We start from the raw sequence: 20,548 nt of genomic DNA, 5'->3' as shown, positions 1-20,548 counted from the left end.
TTGTGACAGAAAATCAGCCTTTGCAAAGCCAAGGAGTCCACAGAACACACATCGGTGTTGGCTTCAAGGTGGTGCCTATCAAGAAGGTAGCAATGGATTAATGACTTACAGAGAAAGTCAACAACAGCTTTGCTGTGCCCTGAAGGGAGACAGAAAGCACAGAGAAGGCCCTAGAACTTAACTTTTAGTCTCACAGAGAAGAAGAAAATCATGGGAGCAAAAATTAAAAAAAAAAAAAAAACTGGATAAATTTTAGCGTATACTGTGTAGTAAAAGAAATAAAAGACTTAGCAATTCTGGATAGACTTAAAGAATAACATGATTTTAGAACTGCATCAGCTTCATGTTAAAATGAATAAAATGGTTTTAGGATTCAGATAATTAACATAACCCATAAAGTGTGTGCAAAAGAATTAATATAAATTATAAAACATTTTCCAAGTTAAGGTTATATTTAATTAATGAACTTACATGATACACCTATTATACAGATAATTTACAGAGGTGTAAGAATTACATTAAGCCATTTATAAAAGTTAAAGGGTAAGTTAATAGATATATTTAACATTGTAAGACAGTTTGATTTATGTAATTTTCAAAAGTATTTAAATTGTGTTTGACTCAGGTTTTTTGGGTGCATGGAAGAATGTGTCGCCTTGGAATTATTTTTGTTCAAATTCTCACACATGGGAACAAGAGGGGAAGAAAGTTATGCCTCTCAATATTTATATGGAAAATCCAGTATCTGAAGAAACCTCATTGAATATCTGTACTTCATTTTTCATATTATAATAAATACTTATTTTCAATTCTCCAGTTTTAAAATTTAACTGGCTTTTTTTCCCCTTCTGAATTTGCCAAGACTAGTTCCCTTATATTCAACTTCTAAGCCAAGTTAAAAAAACCGAGACAACAACAACCAACTATTTCCTGAGCATGATTCTTTTTTTTTTTTTTTTTTTTTTTGAGACAGAGTCTGGTTCTGTCCCCCAGGCTGGAGTGCAGTGGCACCATCTCGGCTCACTGCAAACTCCGCCTCCCGGGTTCACGCCATTCTCCTGCCTGTCTTCCGAGTAGCTGGGACTACAGGCGCCCGCCACCACGCCCTGCTAATTTTTTTGTATTTTTAGTAGAGACAGGGTTTCACTATGTTGGCCAGGATGGTCTCGAACTCCCGACCTCATGATCCGCCCACCTAGGCCTCCCAAAGTGCTAGGGTTACAGGCTTGAGCCACCACGCCCGGCCTTCCTGAGCATGATTCTTCCCCCAGCACTCTTACAAGCATAGCATGGTCTCAGCATAGGAGTCCATTGGTGTGATACTTAGGCTGATCAGATTTCTGGATATCTTGGGTTTCTTATCTCATATAACATTATATTTAACCTTTCCCTTAAGAGGAAGTTATTGATGTTTTTCCAAGAATGGATTAAAATAAAAGTAGAAATTCAGGCTGTGCTTTATAAAGCAAAGTTATTTTTCACCAAAGTACTATATTATTATACATTGTTCTACTAGAAGAATGTTGTTTCAAAAGGGCAAATACAATAAATTAAAGAAGTAATTTACTAATTTACCTTTTTCTGCTTATATTAAATTCCACACTAGCTTTTCTCCTACTGTCACCTTTTTGCCATAATTTGTATTTTGTACATCACAGTAAACATTATTCTATTTAACTGATGTTATATTTGCCTAAGATGAAGGTTGATTGTACAAATAATTCATGATATGAAATATTATCTCAAAAATATTAAAAAGAATGTACCTCTATAACTCACTGAATTTTCCAGCAGAAAGAAGAAAATAACATTTTTAACCCTAGAATAAAATTTCTAGTGATTTTCAAGAAAAAATATTTTGTTTGTTTTCTCAAGTATTTGCTTGTTTTCCACTATGTAGCTTGCATTTTTTTTAAAATACAAGGCAGTTAATGACTTCCTTATTTTTGTCTAATGATTTTCTCATCAATGTTTAAATAAAAGTAATTTTTCAGGTGAAAACATAGGGATAAAATAAGCAGAAGTCATCTAAATACTTTTTCTATGTTCAGACAGGGTCATACTTTGAAATTAGCCTAGGTCAGAGACTTAACTGTGGTTCAGTGGGTCCATTAATTTGGAAGGAAAAAATTTTTAGCTGAAGAACATTAAAAATTTCTACCACTTTGTTGCCAATAGAAAATAAACAGCTTTATATCAACTACAATGTTGTAGATATCCCAAACCATTACTGATACATGTCATTTCTTTGAAATCATTACCTTAGATTTTCTTATTTAATGTGTTACCGAAGAAGCAAACTTATTTATGTTTCATAAATATAATATCATATTTTGAAAATCATTTAACTATTTATTTAATTAAATCAATTCATTTCCTATGAATTTCTTTTTTGGATTTAAAAATTTATTCTAAGTTTGGCTTGAAAGCCTTCACCAGAATGTCAAAGAGGCACACACGGCACAACAGAAGATTAAGAACCCCTGCCAGGTGCAGTGGCTCACACCTGTAATCCTAGCACTTTGGGAGGCCGAGGCAGGCAGATCACTTGAGGTCAGGAGTTCAAGACCAGCCTGGACAACATGGTGAAACCCCATCTCTACTAAAACAACAAAAATTAGCCAGGTGTGATGGTGTGTGCTTGTAATCCCAGCTATTCAGGAGGCTGAGACAAGTAGAATTGCTTGAACCCAGGAGGCAGAGGTTGCAGTGAGCCGAGATCGCGCCATTGCACTCCAGCCTAGGCAAAAGAGCAAGACTCCATCTCAGAAAAAGAAAAAGAAAGAAAGAAAGAAAGAAAGAAAGAACCCCTGAGTAATAATAATCAATCCTAGTTTGATTCCTAAAGAAAATATTTGAACTTCATCAAAAATAATTTAAAAATTAAGAGGAAACCCTAAATTTTAAAATTGCTTATAATTTGACCCTATCTTTGTTTCTTACTCATTTGCTAATCGTGAGAATGGATAACATTTGCTGGGTAGTTTTGATATTTATTCTCTTCTGTCATCCCAAATATTCCTCGCACTATTTTTTTGCTTGTTTAATTTGGCCTAGTTTGATGTGGAAGATACTCACATATAATTTCAATCTCCTACAGAAATGGATGCATACACAATTTTGGCATAATTATTTTCTATATTTAAAATATACCTTATAATTTCACAGAAGCTTATGAGATAGATTATGAATTAGGACTTAAACCGGGCCATTCAGATGCCCGCTCTCTGGAATCTGAATCATGAGAAAAAATTCTGAGCAGATGGCAAAGAGGCTGAAAATTCTCAGTGTTCTATTCTATCCTAATGGTGGTGCTAAAGTGAATCCAACAACTCAGGTTGGAGAATGCCTCATATTTTTTTTCAATAATTTCTTGTTTATGTTAGTTGGAGTCAGTTCTGTTGGAACTAAAAACTTTAATTCTGTAATCTCTCAGTTGGGATCCTAGAGGAGTTGCCACAGATAGGATTATTTCATTTTATAATATTTAGATTAGTTTGGAACAAGCTGCTCACCCTTCTTTGCTAGTAAGATTTCCTAGATGAATGACTTAGGTTCAAGAATTATTTCCCTTTCCTGTTTAATTACTCTTTTTGCTTTCTCTTTCTCTTAAAAACTCATAATTGGTAAGTAGTCAAGTTGTAAAGGATCTATTTGCAGATTAGTAGCTCACATGGTTTATAAGTTGATCATTTATATTTTCCCATTTTAAGCTTGATTAAATATTATAACAATATTTTAATATTTACAATAATGTATATGAATTATGAATATAAAAGCATTTTGAACAAGATAAAACACTATCCAAATACAAGAGAATAATATAGTTTATTAAATGATGATGATATTTGTTACTTCCACTATAATATCCTTAGAAATAGCCTTTTATTTCCCAGAGTGCATAATGCCAAACCAACACAATGACTTTCGTAATAACAAAGGGTGAATTTGAGAAGGAAGAAACTGAAAACAGAGAGGGGAGAAAGGAGATTACTGCAATAGATCAAGAGGCAGCAGTCTGAAACTATACAAGAGTAGTAGAAATGAGAAAAGGAAAAATGGAAAGAGAACGAAAAAGAAAGACATGACAGAGAGTGAATCGACAACTTTGGCAATTACTTTTATAAGAAGGAATAGGGAGGGTATAAAAATTGTAAAAATAAAATTAAGATTTCTAACAAAAATTAAATTAATGAATGAGCAAGCAAAAGATTTGAAAGAAAATAGTTAAAATAACTAGTGCGGTTTTCAGCAGGAAGAGAGATTGAGGTATTAGTAGGATTTCAATGTGGAGACATCCAGGTAGCAGGTAAAAAACCAGGGTTGGGTCTGTACATTTATAAATTACAGGGAAAAAAAATGCAATTGTTGAAAGAAGACCATAGGAGCAAGTCCAGGAACAGAAACTTGGGGAACTTACATTGACTTTTAAGAGAGTATGAGATTTAAGAGATGGGTTTTAAAAATCAGCTAGAAAAGGAGATGGAGAAAAGTAAAACCAGCAGGAAGTAATGTCCTTTTATCCAAAGCAATAAAATGCAAAGAAAAAAATGAATTATGAAGAAGCCACTGTGTTTAGGACTTAGCAAACTTTTGGAGACTGTTGAGAAAGCAGCTTTTGTGGAGTGCTTAGAACAAGAGTCACTTTGCAAGGAATTAATTTTGGTCTAAAATAAATATATGAATTTCCTGTCACTAAGTCTACACTGGGCTGGAATCTACTATTCTGTTGTGAATCTAATAACTGCCACAATAACACTCTTCCCAGAAATACAAAGCTTCCTACTTTATAGCATTTTTCCTATTTAAGATTCTCTGACACTTTTTTCTCTAGAACAACAGCAACAAAAATTAACACTTTTTCTAAAAGAATTTATTTTATTTCTTTAGAACAGAGGATCTTTTCTATATGGTTGACATTAAAATATGTACTTGTTACATTAAAAAAAAAAAAAAAAAAAAAACGGCCAGGCACAGTGGCTCACGCCTGTAATCCTAGCACTTTGGGAGGCTGAGGCGGGTGGATTACCTGAGGTCAGAAGATCTATACCAGCCTGACCAACATGGAGAAACTCTATCTCTACTAAAGCTACTTGGGAGATTGAGGCAGGAAAATCGCTTGAACCCAGGTGGCAGAGGTTGTGGTGAGCTGAGATCATGTCATTGCACTCCAGACTGGGCAACAGAGCAAGACTCCATCTCAAAAACAAAACAAAAGAAAACAAAATCTAAAAGTTTATCAATTTTCTTTATTTAATGTAGTTTGTTTACCTGCATGTTTCACTCAGGAGTGTTTAGTTAGAATCCTTGTGTGACACTGTGTGATCATGGACTTTATTTTAAAGATGTTCACATTGAATAGCTCTTAGCAAAACATAAGTTGAAGGAAGTACAGTATACCTACTTTAAAGTATGATAACAATTGCAATCCAATACAGAAATATTTAGACAGATACTATTGTTTCATTATTGAATTATGAAAACATTTACCATATTATGTATGTTATGACATGAAATACTCTGAGCCACCATGTCGTGCCCGGGATTTTGTTCTTAAGTGAGGAGAAGGCTTTGGGGGGTATTTGAGGTAGCAACATCATACTTTTTATATCTTCAGGGGATCCCTCTGGCTCCTGTGGGGAATAGACTGAAGGGGGCTGAGGGTAGAACCTGGGAGATGAGCTGTAGTCAACATATATTTTGGAAAAAAAAAAAATCATTGGCATATACTTGGTACATCTAAAGTAAAATGAGGAAGAAATCTAGAAGTGGTGTATGCTCAACCAGAGAGATAGTCTTATTTATATCTGCTTTATTGTGGTTGAATTAGGTATATTAAGATCTTAGTATTATCAAAATACTAAGTTAAGAGAAATAAAGAGAAACAAGTGATATTTTTAATTCAATGTTTCACATTTCAAGGGTTCTACTCTATGTTGACTAAAATTCTGTTTTTGAGTTTTCATAACTTAATCATCATAAGTGAGTTATAAAATAAACATAAAAAAGACATATTAGTTTTATTATTCAGTAAACATCAAGAGACTGATATAATTGTATAAATTTTTCATTCAAATTAAAGCAATATTTTAATAGTATGAGCTAAACAAGAGGTCAGTCTTACTTGCAGAAACAACCAAAAGAGGTTGAATGATGTACCAATGTTACAATTCTAGTTAAGGTCCTAGGTTTGAATGTAAACTCTATGACTGGAATGGGTGCTATACCCAGGACCTAGAACAAATTCTGCCATATATTAGACTCTTCATTAATGCTGTTGATGTGACACTTCTCCCAATTATTTTATATTATATCTGAGGAAAATTTCAACTCTTTTGCTTCCATTTAAACTTGTTTTTATTTCTACTTTAGAGACAGAATCTCGCTCTGTCACCCAGGCAGTGCAGTGGCACATTCAGCTCACTGCAGCCTTGAACTCTCAGGCTCAGGGGATCCTTCCACCTCAGCTTCCTGAATAGCTGGGACTACAGGGACCTGCCACCATGCCTGGTTAATTTTTGTTTATTTTTTAGAAAGATGAGGTCTACAGCCAATATCATACTGAATGGGCAAAAACTGGAAGCATTCCCTTTGAAAACTGGCACAAGACAGGGATGCCCTCTCTCACCACTCCTATTCAACATAGTGCTGGAAGTTCTGGCCAGGGCAATCAGGCAGGAGAAGGAAATAAAGGGTATTCAATTAGGAAAAGAGGAAGTCAAATTGTCCCTGTTTGCAGATGATATGATTGTATATCTAGAAAACCCCATTGTCTCAGCCCAAAATCTCCTTAAGCTGATAAGCAATTTCAGCAAAGTCTCAGGATACAAAATCAATGTACAAAAATCACAAGCATTCTTGTACACCAATCAGAGACAAACAGAGAGCCAAATCATCAGTGAACTCCCATTCACAATTGCTTCAAAGAGAATCAAATACCTAGGAATCCAACTTACAAGGGACGTGAAAGACCTCTTCAAGGAGAACTACAAACCACTGCTCAATGAAATAAAAGAGGATACAAACAAATGGAAGAACATTTCATGCTCATGGGTTGGAAGAATCAATATCATGAAGATGGCTATACTGCCTAAAGTAATTTATAGATTCAATGCCATCCCCATCAAGCTACCAATGACTTTCTTCACAGAATTGGAAAAAAATACTTTAAAGTTCATATGGAACCGAAAAAGAGCCCGCATCACCAAGTCAATCCTAAGCCAAAAGAACAAAGCTGGAGGCATCACGCTACCTGACTTCAAACTATACTACAAGGCTACAGTAACCAAAACAGCATGGCACTGGTACCACAACAGAGACATAGATCAATGGATCAGAACAGAGCCCTCAGAAATAATGCCACATATCTACAACTATCTGATCTTTGAAAAACCTGACAAAAACAAGCAATGGGGAAAGTATTCCCTATTTAATAAATGGTGCTGGGAAAACTGGCTAGCCATATGGAGAAAGCTGAAACTGGATCCCTTCCTTACACCTTATACAAAAATTAATTCAAGATGGATTAACGACTTACATGTTAGACCTAAAACCAGAAAAACCCTAGAAGAAAACCTAGGCAATATCATTCAGGACATAGGCATGGGCAAGGACTTCATGTCTAAAACACAAAAAGCAATGGCAACAAAAGCCAAAATTGACAAATGGGATCTAATTAAACTAAAGAGCTCTGCACAGCAAAAGAAACTACCATCAGAGTGAGCGGGCAACCTAAAAAATGGGAGAAAATTTTTGCAATCTACTCATCTGACAAAGGGCTAATATCCAGAATCTACTATGAACTCAAACAAATTTACAAGAAAAAAACAAACAACCCCATCAACAACTGGGCGAAGGATATGAACAGACACTTCTCAAAAGAAGACATTTATTCAGCCAAAAGACACATGAAAAAATGCTCATCATCACTGGCCATCAGAGAAATGCAAATCAAAACTGGCCATCAGAGAAATGAAAATCAAAACCACAATGAGATACCATCTCACACCAGTTAGAATGGCCATCATTAAAAAGTCAAGAAACAACAGGTGCTGGAGAGGATGTGGAGAAATAGGAACACTTTTACACTGTTGGTGGGACTGTAAACTAGTTCAACCATTGTGGAAGTCAGTGTGGCGATTCCTCAGGGATCTAGAACTAGAAATACCATTTGACCCAGCCATCCCATTACTGGGTATATACCCAAAGGACTATAAATCATGCTGCTATAAAGACACATGCACACATATGTTTATTGCGGCACTATTCACAATAGCAAAGACTTGGAACCAACCCAAATGTCCAACAACGATAGACTGGATTAAGAAAATGTGGCACATATACACCATGGAATACTATGCAGCCACAAAAAATGATGAGTTCATGTCCTTTGTAGGGACATGGATGAAACTGGAAACCATAATTCTCAGTAAACTATCGCAAGGACAAAAAACCAAACACTGCATGTTCTCACTCGTAGGTGGGAATTGAACAATGAGAACACTTGAACACAGGAAGGGGAACATCACACTCCCGGGACCGCTGTGGGGTGGGGGGAGGGGGGAGGGACAGCATTAGGAGATACACCTAATGCTGAATGACGAGTTAATGGGTGCAGCGCACCAACATGGCACATGGATACATATGTAACAAACTTGCACATTGTGCACATGTACCCTAAAACTTAAAGTATAATAATACTAATAATAATAAAAAAGAATAGTGCCAAAAAAAAAAAAAAGAAAGATGAGGTCTATGTTGCCCAAGATAGTCTAAAGCTCCTGGGCTCAAGCCATCCTCTTGCCTTGGCCTCCCAAAGTGCTGGGATTATAGGTATGAGCCACTGTGCCTGGCCCTGAAATTGCTAATTAAACTAAATTAAAAGATTTAGAAGATTCGCTTTAAAGGGAAATTTAACTTATAGACAGGGTGTTTCTAAAGTGAGATTTGCTTTTAGATGACACAAATTCAAAAACAGACATCAATTAATCCTTTAGATAAATAATCACAAAATTTAAATTAATAGGGCCTGAATCTATATCCATTTTTTAAAGCCTAAGTTGGTCATCAAAATATAACCGTGGTAAAATTAAGTCCTGTGTACATCTCACTGTGAAATTTACTTTCCACCATTTGGGAGGTTACAAGGAAAAAAAATCTCTTAGTTTAAAAATATTTTTTCTATGTTTAATTTTAGTTGTGCATTTTTCATTTTTAGATTATTATTTTTATTTGAATCTGTAAAGCTGTTAAAAAATGTGGAATAAAGTACTGAGGTAATCATCTGCTGTTTTACCATTTCCTTCTGGTGCCAGCTAAAATTAAAATGGGAATATCAGTGTTTAGAGATTTAAATGTTAGGCATGATTGAAATAGTATCATTTGGAAGAAAGGCTCCCAGACAGATCTCCCAACATGTATTGAAAAAGCAGCTGCTTTTACTGACTACCCTTCAGGTTCCTCCATTAGTCTATTTAATGAGTTTTTCCCTTTTCAAAATTGCAGTCTTAATCAGATTCCTGATGAAATAATATAGCTTTTTTGCCAAAATTCAAATCTGGTGAGAAATACAAAACAAAACAAAATCTCCCAAGAATGATTATACGGTTAGCCATTTCTCCCTGTAATCCCCATTAAAAAATATGTATATCCTTAGAAACGTTTGACCACAAAGGTATCTCAGTTACCAAAATTTCTAGATAAAGGAACCGCCATGCACAGATACTTATTTCTTCAAGTTCATAATCATGCTATAGAGAATGACATGAAAAAAAAATTTACGCCTCTATCCTGGGAGCACATCATATCAGGCCTTGGATTTCTCACAAGACAATAACTAGGGCATGCTTAGTGAGTGCAAGTAAATTGCAGATGAATGTCTTGTTTCTTGGGACAATTATGGTCAAGTTATCTAGTTTTTTCAATAAAGACTGCCATTGAGTGCCATATTTTCATATGCACAGCCATCCAATTCATATGAGTTACTACCATGCACAACTTATTATTCTCAATAAGCTCACTGTACTTGGGCAGAACCAAAGCTGGAGTGAGTACTATGAGTAATAGTAGGTTTATATCAACTCTTAAAGGAGATTTTATTTGCAGATATGGTCTAACACCAGTTACGAGAAGAAAAGTAAAAACAACTTATTTCTTCTCTGTTGTTTCCATGGGATCTGCTGTCGCTAAAACATAGCAAGAGCTGAGTAAATATATGTTGAAGAAAAAGTGGATGTGTTTAATGAGTTTGTTCTAGGAAAAACATGAGACCTAGACCTTGAACTGAGAGGAAAGTCAGGGAAAGTTCTCTGGAGGGGATGAGAGTTCCCTGAGATCCTGGGCAGATATAAACATTGGGCAGGACCCAGTATAAGCAGCCAGGCTATATCGTTATTGGAGGATATATTCTTTAGTCAAACTGAAACATCATTTATTTTTTGTATAAACAGAAAGCCAAAAATGTTGAAGAAACTCTCGCTTTAAAAAGTAACTTAAAGTTTGTATGTATGTGTGTTTGTATGTGTGTGTGTATACATACACACATATATTGTTTATATGTATATAAACAATATAACTATAAGTATATATACATATATATGTATATATACACATATATATACATATACATTTACGTATCTACATATACATATATATATACGTATTTGTATATACCCATAGTTGTATTGTTTTTAGAAACCAGTATATAATCAAGCAAATCTGATAAAGCATTACATTCAGTAGAAATTATTTCCTACTCCAAAAGCTTTACCATTGAATCCTCTTATAGGTTTGCCTTGTCTACTTAAAGTGTGAGTCAATTTACACAAGTTTCAATAAAAATTAAAAGCAAATAAGCAATAACAACTTTACTGCCTTTTAGCTAAGGTTTGAAGTCTCATGATTTGCTATGCACAGGAGGACATTTAAGGGTTCACATTTTGAGGCCAAGGAAATATGAAGGAAAAATCGATTATTATTTGAGGAAACAAAGGATGATATAAATAATATTAAAATATAGTGTAATTGGTTGATCTAATGAAAATTCCTTGTTAAAGAATGACCTGAGAAATTTTTGACTCCTCACGAAAGAAGGAGAGGTACTTTCCACTCTTTCCCAGATGGGTAGCTAAAGATTGGGCCTGGGTTTCTTTCACCTCCAGGAGTAACAATTTTTTGTTTATAAAAATGTAGATCTGTGAAGGGAATAGTTAACTGTACCCTACATAAAGAATAGACTAGAGACCTTGGGACTTCTGGATTGAAAGGCAAGAGGCCCAAGCCAGAGAAGTAAATTGGATTGTCCTCTGTTAGTGGTGGAGACCTGCAACCTTGCCTCACACAGGTCCTAAGAAGTGGCACCTCGCCTAGGGACTAACAGCTGCATGTTATCATTGGAGTCTGGGGAGAATAGCTTAGCCCAGCACTGAGGAAGTAAACTTGACAGCAGAAAGGTCATCTTTCAAGCAGATCCCTAGGGCAAATCACGGTGCATTTTCAGTGGTGATCACAATGGATTAACCCTATCAAGGTTTCTCAGCCCAATTTCTTGAACGAGGTCTCTACAATTTCCTGGGGTCTCTACAACTCAAGAATAGTAAGGGCATGTCACAATGATTGCTCTTAGATCTATCGCTGATGTTGATTGGAAATCAGTTGCAAGCTAGGTGTGATTAGATTGAGGACCAAATGAAGGAGAGAGGGAGGGAGGGAAAGAAGGAAGAACATGAGGACAGGCAGGCAGCAAGGCAGGAAGGAAAAAAGAACAGAGGAAGAGAGGAAAGAAAAGGAAAAGAAAAAAACTCCAGAGAACAAAAACTTTTGGAATTTTTAAAATGAGAGAATTTTTGAAACAATGTAAATGTCAAAAATTAATAAGTAATTACTTTCTAGATGATAATGTGTATTTGCTCCCACTAATGGTTCTCAACTTTGCAAAAATTGCCAAAAATTGCCTTCAGAGTCCCACTTATTAAAACATTCAAAAGATACAAAGTTCTGAAGAATATGTAATAACTTTGCATAGAGTGTGTTTACTGAAAATGAAAGATAATAACGCCACTTAAGTGGAAAAGCCTTAGTATTTTCACTATGTTAACCAAGTGTACGGTATGTGGCACATAATTTCTTAATGCTATGAATTTGTGTAGCTTATGATAGCTAGCTAGAATACTTATTTATCTTCAAAAACACTTTGACATAGTTTGAAACGTGACATGTTCAGTGGAAATCTAACGCAGGGGATTCAAACATTTTCTAGTTTAGTAACCACCTTGCAGAATTTTTTTTTAAAAGTCTCAAGTAGAAAAACAATACTTTGCTCTGACATACATTGGTTAAACAGGAAATTAGTTGTCACAAACCATTATTCAGAAAATATTTTAAATTAATTTACATTTTTATAAATCTCAATAAACTTCTCCTTGTATTTGAAAAAAATCACCATGTGTGCAAGACATGTTATTTATTCAATCTTCAGATATGCTTATTTCTCCTGTAAATTTAGGGGACCCATGCAATAATTCTGTATCCTCTTCATGTCCATGCCTTGTAGGTTTTAAGAGTATAATCACTTAGTTATCGTTAAAAGTCCAAAATACTATAAATTTTTATTGAGTGAAGTAACATTAATGGTCCCCTTCTCATTACTCCTCTAAATAGTATCTTCTGAGCCATATACTAGTATTCTTAATGCGATCAAAAGTAGTGAATCACTTGTCTTTAAACCTAATTACACCAGAAATGTTTAGTGTTGGTATGCATACAAATAAGCTTGGCTTCAATATTTTATTTCATTGCAGCATCTGCTCTAAAATGATTTTCCCTCTAAAATATATGCTTTATTGAATACCTAAATATGGTCTTTTGAACAGCACACTTAAGATTTCTATAGATAATGCATTCTAACAAAACTTCCTTAGAAAGATCCGCACCAGGTATTATTCTTTCACTTATGAACAATACATTATTTACGTGTAGAATAGCAACTAATTACAATTGCTCTATCATTCTAGTTGCTTGGCTGTGATTTCTAAGTTTATGAATGCCTTTTCAAAATGTTCTACCTAAGAGTCAGGTTGATAAATTATGGCAAAAATAAGCTTGTTTTTATAATTCTGTAAAAACTAGTAACACAATTCTCTTTTGGTCATATGACACATATTGAATGTTAATATTTTTGCTTCATCCACGTTTCCCCCTACATTTATATCCCTGTCTATATCAAGGAATTGACTAGAAAGCTACTCAAGGAAGCTTAAGTGAGGGAGTTCTATTGTAGGCATTGAATAGATTTTGCTGATATCTACGGTAAGTATCTATTGCTTGGTTGGCTTAGCAACATTTCCACCTTTTCCTCTGGAAATATCTTTCTTCTTCTGACTTCAAGCTTGGAGTTTCAATGTCCCTATGTCCTTACAACCTGAACATATGATGAGATTATCAGAGGCTTTCTCAAGTTGTTCAAGTTGTTTTCAAACTGTAATTAAAGAAAGAGAGTCTCTGTCTGGTGACAGCACTATGAAAAAAAGTTCCCCAAAGTCAAAATATCTGATTCGATTACAGCAACAACGGTCCACATTTATTAAGTTCAGACATTCTACTAAGCACTTTAAACATTTAATAGCAACTCTATCATTATACACCACATGTCACAGGTGAGGAAACTGTAGGTTAGAGTCAATGTCCAATTCTTAGTGCAACTAAGTCATAGTGTTCTTATCTAAGTCAGGCAGTCTAATTTTCATTTGGCAATGTTTACCTATCACTTTCTAACAGTGGGAAGAAATCTGCCTGAGAGTGTGAGGTGCATCATACAAAGAGAAGCACAGATGAGGGATTCGATAAGAGTGGATGGTGGTATTTGAGTCTATAGATCCAGCTGCTTCTCAGCTATGCCAGAACCTCTCCCCTTCCTAGAGTTTGACTGTTAAATATTCCTTTAATTCTGATATTTCCCATTCTCCTAATAAGTCTCAACTTTTTTCTCTCTTAAGCTAATTTGAGTTGAGTTGCTGAATCTCCAAAGAAGGGAAAGATAGTAAAGGCAAGTCCCTCAGGAATGGGCGGAGGAATTGAGAAGCCAACATTCAGTGTTGTTCTCTTTGACTTTCAAGAATACAAAGGCTCCCTTTCTTTCTGCTTCCTTCTCGTTTCTCTAGATCTTGTCTTTCTCTCCACTGCTTTTCTCCAACTACTCATTTTATTTTCCCTGACTAGAGATCTTCTTTCCTTTTTCATGACTTTTTTGTTTTTTTTTTTTCTGCACAATGTACAATTTATTTCAAAGGGATCAAGAAATAACATATATATTATATATATACATATGTGTGTATATGTGTATATATATATATACATATATATACACAGATATATATAGACATATATACACACACACACACATATATATATATATACAGGCTTTTGTTATAACATCTTGTCAGGAAATAACTTGAGCTAATGAAAGATCTTGTTGGAAGGAAAGAGAGCCTAACACTGGGGACAGGGAGGGCGAATGAAGGAGATGTGGAGAGAAGAATTATGATTTTGAGAGCAGTGGGAAGAAAGACTGTGGATTTTAGATCCATTCTGATCTAATTACCAGATGTGAAATTGATAAAGACCACCCTGTGGCACAAACTTTAGCGGGTGACTGGGGGTGTTCCTCTCAACGCCAGCAGCATTGTATACTTCACTCATTTAGAACTCAGTCTATATGTCTCAGGTGTTTGTGTTTTGAAAGTCTGAGCTCCTTAATGGGAGAATCTGAAGAATTTTTGGAGGAGGCATAAAAATTGGATTTTAGTCATAGTGTCAGTATATGCCTCATATTCATTTTTATATAATTATAATAACTCCTGTCTGCCCACCTTAAAAAATTGTTGTGAGACATAAAATTATATAAATAATGTAAATATGCTTAGGAAACTGTAAAGGTATAGGTAAACATGGGAGGTATGAGTCTTAATCTGTGCTTCATCTAGAATAAGTAATCAATATATTCTATGAAATTAAGAAACAATTATTTAAGCAGTTCTTTAAAACTGAAGAGGAAGAACCTTCAGCCAGTAAAATAACACATTCATCAAGTCATCTTGAAAGCATTTTATAATACAATGGCTAGAATAGAGATTATGAGATCCATCACTGCTACTATGATTATCTCTTCTAATTTTTGTCCACTTTTCTATAAGCATTTATTTCAGCAATCATGCCCCAAGATTCCATCCAACTGACTAATTTCTTGAAATTTCTATAACTTTGTCTCAACTGTATAAATTTAGTTTCATAAATGAATGTATGCTCCTTTAAGACAGGAGCCATGATTCATTAAGCACCATTCTGAGTACTCAGTAAACACTACAAAGGTTATTTAAAACATTTTTAAAATCATTCAATTGATGAGTTTTGAACCCAAAAGTCCTGTATCTATATCCATTTGTATCAATTATTACTATGCCATTTGCTTCCCACTTACGATATACCAAGTAGATATAGTTTGTTAATTGCAAATAGCACCCACATGCAGTTGACTTTCACTATCTAAAACTGCCAATTACTCACTGCAAGTTACACAGTGTGCTTCTTTCTAGTTTCTGTCACCATGCTGATACTTAAAAGGATCAGTAAAGTTCCAAAATTGTTAGAAAATAGGATGGCCAGAGCTTGATGCATCCGTAGAGAGTAAACATTCAACCAAATTGCAGGGAGAGAAATGGGGTATAGGAATTGTGTTAAGAGAAACGAATGACCAGGGGAAGTTAGAGGGCTAGTAATGCTGTCTTAGTTGGGTGGAATACCTAGTAGAAAATTAATCTGGAAGGAAGGCATTTTCAGTGTGTGTGTGTGTGTGTGTCTGTGTGTGTGTGTGTATGTGTTTTGTTTTTTATAGTACTTATGCTTATTCGTTCTTTCATCTGGTGCCTACTATGTGTCAACTACTATAGTAGCCTCCGGAGATTAAAAAATTTAGCTCTTTTGCCTTTGTGTAAACAATGTGACAAATACCATAACAAATCGATGTGAGGAATTTAATAAAGATGCTAGAGGAGTCTATGTGTGTGAAATGTGTGTTTGTGAGGGTTTTTTTTTTTTTATCTGCCCTAAGGAAAGATTTTACATCAGTAGGCAGTGTTTTTAAAGTTCCTCTTTAGTATTTCTTTCTGTCCAAATATTTGGCTTTTCTCTTGCTTATATATTTCATGTAAAAATAGGTACATATTTCCCAATAGTGTATTACTATAACTGTACGATTCCTTAAGGTTTCATGGAAATCTCATGTCAGAGCACTGCAAATCAGGAAGTAGAAAATGAATAGTCAGTATGATGTCTCTGAAAGTTTCATTTTATAAAAGAGAAATAGCAGCAGCTACAAGAAGCCATGATGCTTTGATTTTATGGCTAGCATGATCATAAAAATTCAAAGCACAAGGTGGTCATATTTTATATATGTATTAAGAATGAAATCATTTCCAAGGAAATATGCCTTCTCTCCATGTAGCCTCCTTCATAATATTTTATAGACAGTATAATTTCCCAATTATCTAAAGATTGTTAAAGATGATCAAATCTAGTGTAATCTAGCAATGTTATTCTAGATCATTATTAGAAACTACTAGAAATGCAAAATGATACATAAATCCTCTTTAAAATGTATAGAATAGACTTATTTTTCCAGCAGAATTATGTCCAAGCATAAATAATCACTCTCTTTACAGATTACTTCAAGTATAAAAGCCAGATCAAAACTGACAGGGAATAAACAATGTAAGCTTAGATATAGATGCCTAAAAAAATCAATTCATGAGTTATTTTTAAAAAGCTAAAGACATTTGTAAAAATATCCAACGTAAACATAAATATATTTAAGCAGATGCAGTTTCAACTTTAAATTTATTTTCCCAAATTCATGATATTTTAGTATGTTATGAAGCATCATACATATATTTACTCTAGCCAAAATAAATTTACTTTAAATAGGCAAAGAGAGCTCAGCCAACATATTTTGGTTAGCCAACATAATTTTTTAAAGCTGTTATATTTTTAAATTGTTAGACATATATAGCCATATAAACATCAGAGATATAAAACCAAATTTTAAAAATATTAAAATGTCACAATGCTGACATGAATATCTACACTGACTTTATTGTATTGGATATAACCAGGAGAAGGGTAAGGAAGGAGGAAAAAGAATACAAGAAGGCACAAAACAGAAGATCAAGCTGCTACTAACATCAACATTCAACATAAACTTACTCTTCAGGGAACAAGGTGGAAGAAAAAGAAAGCCTGATTGCAGGGTGCAGAAAAAGGAAAATGAAATGAAGATGTAAATGTCAAAACTCCACTAACAGATGATACTTTATTGAATCCTGGTATGTGTACAAGTCCAAAAATGCATACACATGTATCTTCTTGCCTAAATATTAAATATAACCATCAGCTTACTTCTGACATTGTGTTTAAGAGTGAGAACCCTGACTGACAAGGATAAGTGTTCACACTTTGAATCTTGCTCTCTGCAACAACTCTTCTCGATGGATTTCAATTCTTTCAATTCTGTGGGGCTTCTAATATAGGTAGGTCCTTTGCTATGTGCTTGAAGGTTTTCTTCATAGGGACTAGAGGTGCGTATGTCTTACTATGTTGACACCACACTGTTCTTCTAACAAGCAGTGTTTGTAAAAGATAACAAAAAATGTTTATTGAATTTAATAGAAGGGGTGATAACTACAAATTTAAGTGGTCATATTACTGTCTTTCATGGAGCTGGCTCAATGTGAAGAATGAATATGATCAAAATACAATAAATGAATGAATTTTATTTATTGTATTTTGTGAAGTGTGAAGAATGAATATGATCAAAATACAATAAATGAATGAATTTTACTTCACCTTGATAACAAAATTCTCCATATTTTTCTTTTTGAAATAGGGTCTCACTCTGTTACCCAGGCTGCTGGAGTGCAGTGGTACAATCATAGCTCACGGCAGCCTTGTACTCTTGGGCTCAAATGATCCTCCTGCCTCAGCCTCCCAAGTGTCGGGGACCATGCCCCACCAAGCCAGCTAATTTTTACATAATTTGTTTTTAGACATAGGGTCTCACTATGTTGCCCAGGCTGGTCTCAAACCCCTAGCCTCAAGCCATCCTCCTGCCTCAGCTTCCTGAGTAGCTGGGATTGCAGAACTTTTTTTTTTGTTTTAAAACAAATGCTCTGCTATTCATACTCATTTTCTCCCTTTCTCCACTTTAACTACTAAAAAACATTTAATGTTTTTGCTTTCCTGTATACTTCATTTTCTTTTTAAATGTGTGTGTGTGTGTTTTGTGTGTGTGTGTGTGTGTGTGTGTGTCAAAGGAAAGAAGGCTTGAAATTACCTGTGCCCCTTATTGATCAGGAAAGTTCAATTTCAGCACTTGTCAGTGTTGCTCACATTTGGCATATGTACCTTGACATGAAACAACAGGTTAAGCAAAAGCTAACAAAACAAAAATCCAACTACAGGAAAGGGCTTGTGAATTTGTGAAAGACCTAGTTATCAGTGAAAAGAAGGTCTAAAACATGGGAATAGAGTCCCTTTTGTTAACGTTTCAAGTCTGTCTAGCACCCCTTTGTTGTCACAATATTTTTTGACAAGTCTAAATTCCAGAAGTGATCAGAAGATCAAGGAGTTCCTCAACAACAAAACAAAACAAAAAAGCTTGATTAGTGGAGAACGGTTTGTTTGATTCCTATTTATTTTAGTCATCATTTTTCTTTACATCTATGCGGTTGTCTTCCAGTTTTCTGCCAAACATTTGAGCAGCACAGATTAGAAAGCAACCATTTTCAGACCATTTTACATCCAGTGATTTTTGTATGGGCAATATCGTAAAAATTCAACATACACAAAAGTTATAAAATGAAGTCTCTTTCCCAGCTGTAATGCAGAAACTGAGCTACTTCTCCAGAGATGTTTTGATGCTTCTAGTGAATCTGTGCTCTGTGTGTCCTTCCAAAGATGTTCTAAGCACATTACACACCCACACACACACACACACGCACATAAACACACATCATTTTTATTTCTACACAAAGAGTAGAATGCTCTGTACATTGTTCCTTTCTGGCTTTAAAAAAATTTAACAATTTATCTTTGAGATTATTCCGTATAAGTTTATAAAGAGCTTATGAAGAGCATCCTTTCTCTCTGTCTCAATCTCTCACTCATAATGGCAGCATATTTACCTATAAAATGAATGTAAAATAATTTATTTAACCCATATCATATTCATGGGCATAAATGGTATTTCTAATATTTTGCTGCAATGAATAACCATGTACATACTCCTGTCATTCCTAGTATGTTTAACTGTACCTGTAGGACACATTTCTAGAAGTGAATTTACTCAGTTAAAGAGTATGCACATTTAAAAAATAAAAAAACAAGCAGTATATACATTTAAAAATTTTAAAGTTATATCAGAATTTACCTTCATAGAAATTTTACCAATTTATATTTCCACAAACAATAAATGAAAGCTTGGTCCTCACATCCTTATCAACACCAAATATAATCATTTTATTTTTCCTGAACTTGAGAGGTGGAAAGAGGTTTTTCAGTGCTCTCATTATCTTTCTCCCATAGTTTTACTGCTATTGGAGTTTCACTGTTTATATTTAACTCATCTATTTGGAATTAATTATGATGTAAAATTTAAAGCATACATCTGTTTTTTCCCCCAGATTCTGCTAAAATGGTGCCCACATCATTAATAATTAACTCAACCTTTTCCCACAGCTACAGAAGGCTGTATTTATTATATACTATAACTGCATAAATAAGTGGGCCTCTTTCTCAGTTTTATCATATCCCATTGACCTGTATATTCATGGGCGAATACTTCATATTGTTTTTAATGAAAGTATTAAAACACATTTAATAATCAATAGGACAATTACCCATGTCTTAGTTTTTAATTCAGGATTTTAAATTAATATGAACAAATTTTACCAGGGTTAGCCCCAGTTAGAAAGCATCATTCAGGTTATTGTTGAATCACAAGACTTATTTATAAAGTGCCATGTTGTAAATTGAGAAACTCAAATAGTATCCTACAATATTTTAATCTGCTTGTGATGCTTTTGAAATTAAACAATTTCATCACAAGCAAAGATAAAATATTTATGAGAAATATGAAATAAATTGATTTGTGTTAGCAAGATAGTCAGCCATGTTTTGGGTTAGCAGAGTAGTTAGTGGATAGTATCCACAAGAAAATATGTTCCACGTTTTAAATTACTGACTTAAAACAAATTTAAGTTCCTAAATGATTGACTTAAAGACTAATTTGGGAGTACAAGCAATTAGTAAATTGAAGGCTGACTATCAAAGGACATAAAAAATAAGTGAAAGATGTTATTGATTAATCAAAACACAACTTTGAGGAAACATTAAAATAGGAATGAAAGGCCTCAAATTGTAATCGTTTTGGACAGATTTTCTGAAGCTGGGTTTAATTTTTATAAATTGTGCCTTTATGTTTTACCACATGGAGGGAAAAAAC

General features: G+C 34.4%; 1 protein-coding gene across 3 annotated transcripts in view; it reads right to left on the bottom strand.

Moving 5' to 3' along the window:
- The window catches only part of KCNH7 (potassium voltage-gated channel subfamily H member 7), a 475,937-nt gene that overhangs the window by 385,227 nt on the left and 70,162 nt on the right, over window positions 1–20,548 (bottom strand). The gene's annotated exons all lie outside the window — the stretch shown is intronic.

This window comes from Symphalangus syndactylus, chromosome 9 (genome assembly GCF_028878055.3).
Source record: "Symphalangus syndactylus isolate Jambi chromosome 9, NHGRI_mSymSyn1-v2.1_pri, whole genome shotgun sequence".
Lineage (NCBI taxonomy): Eukaryota > Metazoa > Chordata > Mammalia > Primates > Hylobatidae > Symphalangus > Symphalangus syndactylus.
Note: the sequence above shows the minus strand (reverse complement) of the source record. Positions and strands in the feature narration are given on the sequence as shown.